The sequence below is a fragment of the Delphinapterus leucas genome, chromosome 14, assembly GCF_059928025.1.
Source record: "Delphinapterus leucas isolate spDelLeu-1000000601 "Yukka" chromosome 14, BTC_Dleu_Yukka2, whole genome shotgun sequence".
NCBI classification, from domain to species: domain Eukaryota; kingdom Metazoa; phylum Chordata; class Mammalia; order Artiodactyla; family Monodontidae; genus Delphinapterus; species Delphinapterus leucas.
Window position 1 is genome coordinate 17,419,018 of NC_143142.1, and position 12,058 is coordinate 17,431,075.

Here is a 12,058-nt window from a genome sequence, read left to right on the forward strand (position 1 = left end):
ACAGCTTCCCAGTGGCTGAGCAGGAAAAAGCAGAGGCCTTTCAAGGAGGGTTAGAAATTCATGGGGGATTTGGCTGTGTTCCATTAACCTGGGTTCTTTGGCTCCCACAAACCATGGAATTGATTAAAACACACATGCAGTTTCAATTTGGTTTGGGGAGAACGCCTGCTGCTGAGAAGCACTGAAGAGACGGTTTGGAAGAGAAAATGCTTTTGCTGCCGTATGATACTCATTCAGTGACCATTTATTGAGTTCCTGCTATAAGAGCAGCCACCATTTATGGAACACTTACTGTATGCAAGATGTCACTTGAAGGTCTTTATAGAAGATACCTCTGTTACCCAGCAAGTGCTGGCTGCCTGATGCATGTAGGAGCTGATACTATGGCACCAGCTTTTGAGGAAAGAGCTTCACTGCGAGGTCGACCTGCAAGGAAACAGGAAGCAGGGCTCAAATCTCTCTCCTCAATCCAGGCTTCTGGGTGAAATTTAACGGGTTAAGGGAACTTCAGACTTGGAAGCTGATTGGCTAGTCTCGAATCAGTCCAAATAAGCTACTGCTGGAATCCAGAGTCTCCTGATTGAAGGACTTCTCGTTTCGTAAAAGGCTCCGCTGGCAACATTTCTGTTCTTTAAGTTCCGTCAGCTGAAGATTCCTGGTTCCGGGGTCATCCTGGAGACATGTGTTCCCATTTTGCACATGCGCAATGCTGTCTGTAAAAATAACTCCAGGTTAGATTAATCAACAACCCATTTTAAGGAAGCAAAACCAGTTTAAGCTGGTCAGTGTTTTACACGTTGTTTCACCACCTCTAATTTTCGAGAACCTAGAGGTAGTTATTTCTATAACCATCCATTTTACAGATGAGGAAACTGAGGCTCAGAGAGGGGCGGCCTCGAGCCCAAGGCTGCGCAGAGGTGGAGACTGGTTTTGTCTTCAGGGCTGGGCCTCTTAACCATTATGCCATCAGCTATGGTTGTAGGGTTTGGGTGACCCCAAGGAATAGCTAGAGAAGGAAGCGAGGGAGTGGAAAGGAAAGAGAATTACTCTTGCCACAGGCCCTGTTTTTGAAGACTCACATGAGAAATGACTCATATCCCATTACCAAGAAAAGTTAATTTTTTTCCCTAAGCAAGCAGTAGTTTCTCAGCTTATGGATACCAAGAGTCACATAATGGTTGTATTTCTCCCTTTGCTGTGGCTGCCAGGAAACTCTGATCCAGATGTGTGGCCCCCTGCTCACAACCATACAAGACTTCACCCCACCATCTTGTCATCCCGTCCTCTCATCTAGGTCTTTCCTGCATTGGCATTGCAGTGTGTATTTGTAAGCCACTTCTAAGCTTTTTTTGAAATGAGGCCAGATATAAGTGCCTTTAGAAAAAGACTTTTAAGCATCCATTATGAACCAGGCATTTTACACAAGCTCTCATTTTAACCTTGGCAAAGCGTTTATTCTCACTTTACAGATGATGAAACTGAGGACCAGAGAGGCTATGTGAGTTGCCCAAGGACACACAGTAAGTGGCAGAACCAGGATGGAAACAAAGTCCGTAGGCCTCTTCTTCCCATGACTTAGGGGATATGAAGACCAAGAAATGTGGTTCCTCCCCAGACTCTGACATCCCTGCTCTAGATCTTGGTCTGGCAGGAAGATGTCACGGAAAAAGCACTCAATTACGAATCAGTAGACATGTGACCTTCCTCTCTCCAGGCCTCTGTTTCTCCATGGAACACTGTTGGGCTGCCCTAAAAGGCCCCATGTAGCTCTGACCTTCTATCACTCCTTTTCTGCCTGTTTTACTGGTGCATCCACCAGCATCCGAGCACAGTTGCACCTCTGAGTCACAGCCACCACTCCCCGAGGCAGGTACACTCCCTGGGGAGTTGTGTCAACTGGTTCTCAGGGTTTCTTGATGCCACAGACAGGAGGAGGGGGCCGCAATGCTGATGACGGGGCTGTGACACGTACCTCCCACACCAGCCACCTGTGTGCTCTGTGATCCTGGGTCCCCAGGCAGGCAGCGCCTTCCTGGTAAGACAGGATCTCCCGGGATGGGGACAGAGGAGGGGTGAGAATGGCCAGAGGCTTAGATCTGGGTAGGACTCAGCCCCTTCCTGAACTCGAGGCTTTCTAGAGGAAGGTCTGAACTCCTAGCAGGCAGGTGGCGGCATAGAGGTGGATGAAGGAGAGGCTCCCCAAGAGAAAGGGACCACACTTATCGAGCACCTGCTAAGTACATCACCTTCTGCCAGAGGCTACACCCTGGCAGTCCACAGATCAAATTCAAGCCACAAACATGGTAGCTTTGACCCACCTTGTGTTTTAAAAAAGCTTAAATTAGTTTCTAACACTTACAAATAGGGATATCCTACATAAAATCGGGATTTAGGGTTCTCTTGAGAAGTAAGACGAGTTTGGGAAGTCTCCTTTACATCGTCTGCCTGGTCCCTGTGGGTTTCCAAGCGTCTGACCCACTCTTATAACCATAAATGCCTTCTGGGTGTTATTATCCCCATCTTACAGATGAAGAAATTGAGTGCCTCAAGGCATCCATCCCACCAAGTCCCACAACAGGTTAGCACTGGGGCCAGGACTTCACCCCACCCCTCAGCCCCCCAAGCCTCTACTGTTTTCGCTGCCCCACACTCTCTCCCATCTAAGGAGGCTGGAACAAGCAGCCCCAGCAGCCTCCCTTTCCAGTGGATCTCTCTAAAGTCCTCTGTGCTCCTATCTGTACAATGAATGGCCTCTGAAGTCCTTTCCAGCTTTGATGTGGGGTGTGGCAAACTGAATGTGGCTTCCCTGGGCTTGGAACCAGGAAGCTAACCAATCACCATGAGTGCTCAGGCTCTGTGCTAGGAACTTTAAACACACCATCTCATTTAACCCTCACAGCTTTGCAGGAGGTAGGTTCTACTATTATACCCATTTAACAGATTAAGAAACTGAGGCTCTTCCATCACTCTCAGTGGTCCAGCCCCTCTGGCTTCTTTTTAGCTCTTGGATGGTGTCCTGCACCTTTCCTGCCTAAGGGCCTTTGCCCATGCTGTCCCCTTTGCCTGGAATGCCTTCCAACCTCCCCCATGCAAGCTTTCATCATCCTTCAGGTCTTCCCTGATTCTCTGAACAAAGTCTGGCTCCCCCTGTTATTGCCTCTGAGAGCTCCCTGTACACTTCATAGTATAAATAATGACAGTAACTCGAGCTAAGGCTTATTGAGCACTTTCCATGAGCCAGTCTCTGTTCTAAGCACTTTAATTACATAATCACAATCCTCTCACAACCCTCTGAAGTGGCTATGATTATTACCCTCATTTTACAGATGAGGTCATTGAGGCACAGAGAGGTTAAGTAACTTGCCCAAGGTCACACAGTTAGTGTCGACATTTTTTAGGTTGTATGACTGATTGACATCTTCAGGGACTATGTCCTGGGGAACCTGTTCTTGATAAATAAATAACCTTTAAATGAACGAACACACTAGGAGTATGGCTCCAAATTTCATGTCCATAACCATGGAAGTATATGACTGTCACCTTCCTCCCCTGTAAGTGTCTCACCACTGGGGCTGCCCCCAGCTCCCATCTGATTACAGGGTAGCACTGAGTTCACAGGACTCCCCCACCTCTGCCCTCTTTGTCCCCAGGGAGAAAGAGAAAGGGGCAGGTGGGATTCAGCACCACGGATAGCACCTCCCTGCTTATAACAGCTCCCCTCCGAGGCTGGGGCTGCGAACTGGCCTCTGGGAAATTCCCAAGGAGACCCCGCCCCCTGGCTGCCTCCTTCCTCGCTGCCCTCCCCCTCGCCAGTTTACTGCCAATGACATTCAGATAAATGGCTGCTGTCGGCCAGGCCGGTCCCACGGAAAGGCGTGTCGGGTGATGTATGGCACAGGACTCACTGCTCAGGAGCTCCGAGTGGGGTTCTCCCCTACTCCCATCAGCCTCCAACCCCAGGCTACATCTGGGCTTTGGTATCCCCCTCCTCTCCAGCCCTGGGGATGAGTCCCCTGTCAGACACAATTACTAGGGTCTTTAATCACATGCTGTTGAGACCCTGGCCCACTCCCCTACTCTCTGGGCTGCTATGCAACCCCAAACCCAACCTCCATTCCTGTCTGCCCTAGGTATGCCCTCCTGGATTATTCAGGGGCTCAGGGAGGAGACCCAGCCCAGCCCAGCTCACCCACCAATAGGGCAGCTAATAAAACCCTGGTTTATGATCCCTTCACTTGACTCAGACGATGTGGAGAGACTGGGGCATGTAATGAAGTTGCTGCCCCTTGGGACCCTTGCCCCTTGCCCCTTGGGGAGGATGGAGGTATGTGAAGCCACTCTGTCCTCACATGTCAGGGGGCACCAAAATGCCCTCTCCTGCCCTTGGCCTTCTGCCAGCTGCCAGCTTTGGCACCAGGTTTGTCATCTTCAAAATGGGATTAATAATAATAGCTAACACTTACACAGTACCGTTTAAATGCTTTCTAAGCTGTTAACCCCCTGCCATAATATTTAAAAGTAGGGGCCAAAGCATTCAATTGCATACAGTTCAAAGTCACGTGTGATGTTAACCAGAGGACTAGCGCCAAACAACAGAAATTTACTCTCAAGATTCTGGAGACTGGAAGTCCAAGATCAAGGTGTGGGCAGGTTTGATTTTTCAGAGCCTCTCTCCTTGGTTTGGAGACAGCCATCTTCTCCTCCCTGTGTCTTCTCATGGGCTTCCCCCTTGTGTGTATCTGTGTCCTGATAGCTTCTTATAAGGACACCAGTCATATTGGAGTGGCTGTGACCCATATGACCTCATTTTACCTTAGCTCCCTATGTAAAGGGTCTATCTCCAAATGTACTCACATTCTGAGGTACTGGGGGTTAGCACTTGAACGTACGAATTTTTAGGGGGACACAATTCAGCCCATAGCAGTGCCCCACCATATCCCCTCACCCTTACCACCTGGGTGCACCTTAATCCAGCCTCTAGCTACCAGTGTGTGAAGCCTGCTTTGTCACCTGTAGGCCAAACAGGGGGATTCATGTCCTCTGGAGCAAGCCCAGTGGTGATGGGAGTTGATCTGTAAATACCCCAGCTCCCAGCTTCTTGAGCTGGCGTGTTCCCAGCTGCAACCCAGAGCTCCCTCGCAAGTTTACGCCCCACTCGCCACAGTAACAGCTGGGCTTTATAACACGCCTTTTATTGGCGGCCTCCTGCCCTGTCTCACTCCCCTACTCTCCTCGTGGTGTGAGCTTCATTTCCAAAATAAACGACTTGCAGGCTTGCAAATCCCTGTCTCAGGGTCTGGGGAGCCAGCAGTTGGGAAGGGTGACTGGTCCCTTTGCATCCACGGGAGCTTGGGGGTCATGAGGACTGTTGACAACCATCCCTGGAAAGGGGCAGGCCAGCATGAATGGGGTCCTGCTGATAAAGCAATAGTTACACCTACTGTTTACATGTTGCTTCCTCTTCCCCAGGCATTGTGCCCAGCACTTTACTGGCCTCCTCTTCTTAAGCCCCACCTACAGTTCTATGTGAAGCAAATACTATGCTTAGCCCCTTACAGATGGGAAAACAAGCCTCAGAGAAGTTGAGTTACTTCCCTGAAGATGCAGAGCCAGGTTCTCAACCAATACTCTATCAACTGCGCTGTAAGACTGGGACCTCTGTCCCAACTGCACAGAATGGCAGGTGCCCAGGGTCCCCTTGATGATGGCTGGGGCAGTGACAACTCCCCTCCCATGGCTGCTCCCCACAGCTGGGACCCGTTATCTGTTTTGCGCACGGCCTGCGCCCGTCAGGGTAATGGACTGTGCTTGTCCTAGCGGAGGTGGCCTCTGGCAGGGATGATGTATGAGGCGCTATTGTTTGATATGAATGCATTAGGCGACATTCCCGATAAAGACTTTACCAGCAGAGCTGCACTTGCTGGCAGCAGCCCCTGTGGAGGTAGGGGGGCAGAGGCAGAAGCCCGAGTCCCCATCAAGCAGGGCTCCGGGGGACCAGCCCCCTTCAGGGAGGCAGAGACCAGGTCACTCTTGCTTTCAAAATTCTGGGTCCTGGGGCTTCCCTGGTGGTGCAGTTGTTGAGAGTCCGCCTGCCAATGCAGGGGACACGGGTTCGTGCCCCGGTCCAGGAAGATCCCACATGCCGCAGAGCGGCTAGGCCCGTGAGCCATGGCCGCTGAGCCTGCGCGTCCGGAGCCTGTGCTCCGCAACGGGAGAGGCCACAACAGTGAGAGGCCCGCGTACAGCAAAAAAAAAATTAAAAAAATTGTGGGTCCTGAGATGCACGTCTTACCCCCTTACAAGCAGCAGAGTGTAGCTCGTGGGTCTCACACTTCAGAAAGCATCAGAATTGGCTTGGGAGCTGACTAAAAAGGCAGAGTCCTGGGTCTCAACTCATCCATTGAAACAGAATCTCCAGAGTGAGGCCTGGGATCCTGCCTTTGCAAACCAGTTCCCTCAGTGAATCTAATACAGATGGGCCAGGGCCCAGACGTGGTCTACAAAATGGTCTGGGATGAAGCGAATGGAGTTTAAAGTCAACCCCTGGATTTGAGTCTGGGCTCCTCTGAGAAGCAGCAGAGAAATCTTAGGCAGGTCACTCAGGCTCTCAGTGCCGCGACTCCCCTCGACAAATAAGCCTCAGTTTCCCAATCTGTAACGTGGGCACAGAGGCAATACCCACCGTGGCTACCTCCCAGGGCTCAAGGGGACACACCTTGCCTGTGCTCTGTCCACATACTCACGATTCCCAGGGGCTGGCAACGTGGACCCTCTACATCTTCCCTGGGGGTCTTCTGAGGACACCACACGTATGTTCAGACTGATGCTCCAGGGGATTCCAGGCACCCTATGAGGAATGGGGAGCCCTTTTGAGGGTTAGAAGATCCTTCAAAGCATCTACTCAGGGGCTTCCCTGGTGGTGCAGTGGTTGAGAGTCCGCCTGCCGATGCAGGTGACGCGGGTTCGTGCCCTGGTCCGGGAAGATCCCACATGCCGCGGAGCGGCTGGGCCCATGAGCCATGGCCGCTGAGCCTGAGCATCTGGAGCCTGTGCTCCGCAAGGGGAGAGGCCACGGCGGTGAGAGGCCCGCGTACCGCAAAAAAAAAGCATCTACTCCATGAATCCTTTATGTTGAGTGGGGCAGCGAGGGGGCATCTGCCATTTGCACGTTCAGGATGTGGAGGTGAATGGAATCCAGATGCTGCTCCCGAGGACATCTACCACGGGGGGAGGAGTCCTCCCCTGGGATGGCATCCCTGGGGACAACCTGGAGGGTCCCAACAGAGACAACATGACCCAGGGCTCTGGGAGGCCCAAGGTCAGAGAGGTCAGGTACACCCAGGAGGGGGAGATGCAGAGAAGATGCCCCAGAGAAGGAGGTGGGTTTTGTGTGGATTTGAAGCAAGAGTGGCTTCAGCCATACAGGGGGGATCCCATGTCAAAGTCAAGTCTCTCCAACCCCATCATTCATTCATTCATTCATTCATTCAATAAATGTGGATTGAGCTCCTACTCTGTGTCACGCTGTCTTGGATACTGGGAGTATGAGGGTTATTTTTATGTGTCAACTTGCCTGGGACCAAGGGTACCCAGACATTTGGTCAAATATTATTCTGGGTGTATCTGTGAAGGTGTTTCCGGATGAGCTTAACATTTGAATTGTGATCTGAGGACAGCAAACTGCCCTCCCCAATGTGGGTGGACCTCAACCAATCCACTGCGGGCCTGAATAGAACAAAAAACTGAGTGAAAAAGATTTGTCTCTCTCTCTGCCCGACTGTCTTTGAGCTGGGACATCCATCTTCTCCTGCCTTCCAACTCAGACTCGGACTGGAACTTACCCCATCAGCTCTCCCGGGTCTCCAGTTTGCTGACTATAGGTCTTAGGACTTGTCAGCCTCCATAACTGCATGAGCCAATACCACACACACACACACACACACACACACACACACACACACACACACGCACACACACACATCTCCTATTGATTCTGTTTCTCTGGAGAACCCTAATACAGTGAGAAAGTCCCTGCCCCCAAGTTGCTGACACTCCAGAGGGGACAGGCAGACATGGAGCAAATAAAGATAGAAAATGTCACAGCTTGGCCCCCAAGGCCGAGAGTGATCTTACTGCTGCCCCAGCCTCGTTTCCTGCTCCCCACCCCCCATCACTGTGCAGGCAACAGCTCACTCAACTTCATGCAGATTTCTAAACCTAAAGGTTAGCTCTAGTCTGTCCCTCTGCCTGGAATGTTCTTCCGTGTTAATTAGGTTTCAGCCCAAGTGTCGCCTCTCCCGGTCCTACCCTCCACACCAATCACACCGCAAGCAGCCACCTCCCTACACCCCACGATCACTTCTGATCCTAATAAACTTGCAAGGGGCTCTTCTCTGAAACAAACAAACAAACTAACAGGGAAACTCACAAAACATCGAGTGAGGAAAATCTTGACCTCTTCCCCACCTTAGGTACGAACTCTATGTCTCACAAGTAAAATGCAGCCTGGCCTCACTGCTGCTTTTCATCAATGCTAGGACGCGCGTTTCTTCACCTTTGAACGTCTCTGAAATCCGGGTGCACCTTGCAGTAGCTGTGGCCTCCAGTCCCACTCCCTTCAACCCCCTACCCCCTGCTGCCAGGCAGCAGTGATGGTGGAATTGTCATTGCCCGCGTGTCCTAACCCCGCCAGAGCCACTGCTATTGTTGTCACTCATCTACTGGGTTTAATCACCATCTAAGTATCTTCAAACCAGGATGGCAAAATGTTGGTAAGTGTTGAGGTTGGAGGATGGGGTCGTGGGAGTTCATTATTCTATTCTTTCCCCTTCATTATGTGTTTAAAGGCTTCCACAATAAAAAGGACAACATTTCCCCCCAAATAATAATAACCGTGCAAATATAGGAGGCTCTGCTTTGGAGATGATAATGCAGAGGATCCGAGAGGTTAAGAAACCTGCCTAGACTCACCCAGCCAGTGCATAAGCGCTGGGGCCAGGATTGCCTCAGGTCTATTTCATTCTCGGGGACATGCTTTTCCTAGTCGAGCCTCCCCAAAAAGCTGTTCCTCCAGACATCTCAGTGCTTCCCCACCTCTGCACCGCAGGGTCCTCAGCCAGGATGACCAGCTACCCCAACTCTGCATGCTGAGAACCTGCCCATCTTTCAATCAATAGTCATTCAACAAACACGTACAGGCGCAAGCAATTGTGGTGTGCCTGGCACTGCGCTGGGAGCTGGGATTCAGCATGAACCAGACAGACATGGTCCCTGTACTCGGGAAGCAAATTTCCAAACGCCACCCTCTGGAAACCTATCTCTTTAATCTCTTAGGACGCCAACCAAGTTGGCGTCCAAGTAATCTCTTAGTTTGCTACCAAGTTCAGCTGTTCCACGGCTGCCCCCTCTGCACTGGAGAGCGAGCACCTTAGGGTCAGGGACTGCCCCACTCATCTCGTGTCCCCAGTGCCTGGTGCAGAGACTGGATTGTAGTGGGTGCTCATGAAATGGCTTGTGAAATTGAATGAATTAGTAGGTGGGTAAGCGGCTGTGCCCGTCAAAGCGCTGGTCCCTGTATACAGTAGGTGCTTAAGACTGGAGGATGACTATCCATGGTGGCCCTGCTGATTGGGGCAGGAGGGGGAAAGGAGGTTCTGGTTCCTACACTTTGATCTTGGGTTGTGGCTGCCTCCCCTCACTTTCACACACACACTCACATGCTGACACTCTGCACACACGTATTCACACTCATGCACACACATGTGCAACACCCTTTCTTGATCAGGTGCAGGTGACACAGTGAAGATGAGGAAGAGTCGAAGCACCTGGTTCGGGTCCTGGTATAGATGCCTCTTAATGGTACGATCTCAGCCCCTCAGTTTGTTCATCTGTAAAATGTGCATGATACAAACCACCCTCACAAGGACATGGTCAAGGTTAGATGAAGGACAATGACTTAATTTATGTAAAGGTCTGGTCCACCGTGGCCCCTTGCTCCCCACCCCCACCCCTGGCTGGCTCTGGGACCCCCAGCGTGGGGCGGGAGGGAGGGAGCATGGAGAAGGGTGTGAGGCCACACCGGCTCTTGCTTGTGCACCTGCCCATGGCCTCTTAGCCACCTGGTCTTGCCCTTACCTTCCTTCACCCCCGGAGGTGCCCCATCCCTCCTTCTCCACCCTTCAAATTTTCTCCTGTCTATGTCCACATCTCTTAACACCCCAATTCCACCATCTATGAAGAGAATCCTGGGTCCCATGTGTCCCGAACATGAACACATTTCAGCAGAAGCTTCTAAACACGGCGATGCTATCAGTGAGGGTTTCAGGCACATATGGGACCAGCTGCTGCCCTCCTGCCCACGCCAAGCCCACCCAGCGTTCGGCAGGAAACAGACTGCAGCATGGCGGCCGCAGATGTGATTGTTAGAGCTAATTTATGCTCCGTTTACACGGGCTCCAGATGTCACAAGCTCCTCTGTGGGTTTATCCAAATGCCAGGGAAGGTAGGGAAGGGCTGGGGGCCGAGGCTGCAGCCCCTTCCCCCCAGCCTGCCTCCTTTCCTAGTCCAACTCTGAGGGCAGCATTCCAACACGTGGCCCCTGGGCACTCACACCCCCTGCTGAGCCCCAGCCCTGTCCCCCAAAGCTTCTGCCACATGTTTTGGTCATAGACTGTAAGCTTCGTGAGACTAGGAACCCCATGCCTGGGCTGGCCCCAGTGCCCATGAGGTGCTTATTAAATGTCTCTAGTAATGAGCTGCTAAAAAAGAGGGGGACTTCCCTGGCGGTCCAGTGGTTAAGACTCCACGCTTCCACTGCAGGGGATGCAGGTTCGATCCCTGATCGAGGCACTAGGATCCTACACGCCGCGTGGCACGGCCGAAAGAAAAGAAAAAGAGCTGCCAGTGTGCCAGTGGCTGTAGTGGGTAGAATGGTGTCCCCACCCTCAAAATACAAAACCCCTAGTACCTGTGAATGTGACTATATTTGGAAATAGGGCCTTTGCAAGTGTCATCAAGTTAAGATGCGCTCATACTGAATTGGGGTGGGCCCTAAATCCAATAATTGGTGTTCTAAGTTGGCACACAGACAGAGAGAGGAGAACGCCATGTCATGATAGAGGTAGAGACTGGAGTGATGCATCTAGACTCCAAGGGACACCAAGGGTTACTGGCAACCACCAGAAATTAGGACAAAGGCGTGGAATGGTTTTGACCGCAGAGCCCCAAGAAGCAACCAACACTGTTGACACCTTGATTTCAGACTTCTGGTCTCCAAAACTCCTGCTGTTTTAAGCCCCTCACTTTATGGTACTTGGTTACAGCCGCCCTAGGACACTAAGACAGAGGGGGTGGGGATGAGTTGCCCAGTGAGGCAGCCCAGCCAAGGCTGCTTCTTTCCAGGCTCCCAAGGCCCCTCCCACAGGCCTCTGTCCCAGGTGGGGCTGCCCCTGTCCCCCACCTGGAGGACCAGCCCAGCCCCTCCCCAGTCTCCTTGGGAATCTCAGGCTTGTCCCCTCCATCCATTCTCCACCCAGCCACCAGGAGAATCTTTCCAACTCCCAGCCTGGTGTCTTCATCCACTCCCACCTTCCATTCACTCCTCAACCCACTGCCATCTGCTCTGGGCCCCCATCCCCTGAGAATGCTCTCCTCTACCCTGGGATGTGCACCAGCCCCACCTCACAGGCCTCTCTGGGAAACCAGACTCTGTTCTAACTCCCTCCTCCCTGCGAGTCTGAGATTCCTTCTTTCTCGTTCTCCTCCTGCCTCCCCAGATGTGACTGCTTGGCTGTCTGCCTGTGCAGCTGCCTCCTTTCCTGCCTGCCTCTGAATGCAGGTGCTCCCCAGGGCTCTGCCTTCTCCCTCTTTGCTTCTCCTCCCACACTTGGTGGTGGTGGTCATGATGGTGATGGTGATGGTAGTGGTCATGGTGATGGTGATAGCGGTAGTCATGATAGTGATAGTGGGGATGACGGGAGATGTTGGTGGTCATGATGGTCATGATGGTGATGACGGTGGTTGTGATAATGGTGGTAGTGGTGATGGTGATAGTGGTCAT

At 52.0% G+C, this 12,058-nt stretch overlaps 1 pseudogene; it reads right to left on the reverse strand.

Moving 5' to 3' along the window:
* LOC149747565 (uncharacterized) overlaps positions 1–12,058 on the reverse strand; it is a 32,399-nt pseudogene extending 20,341 nt beyond the window's left edge.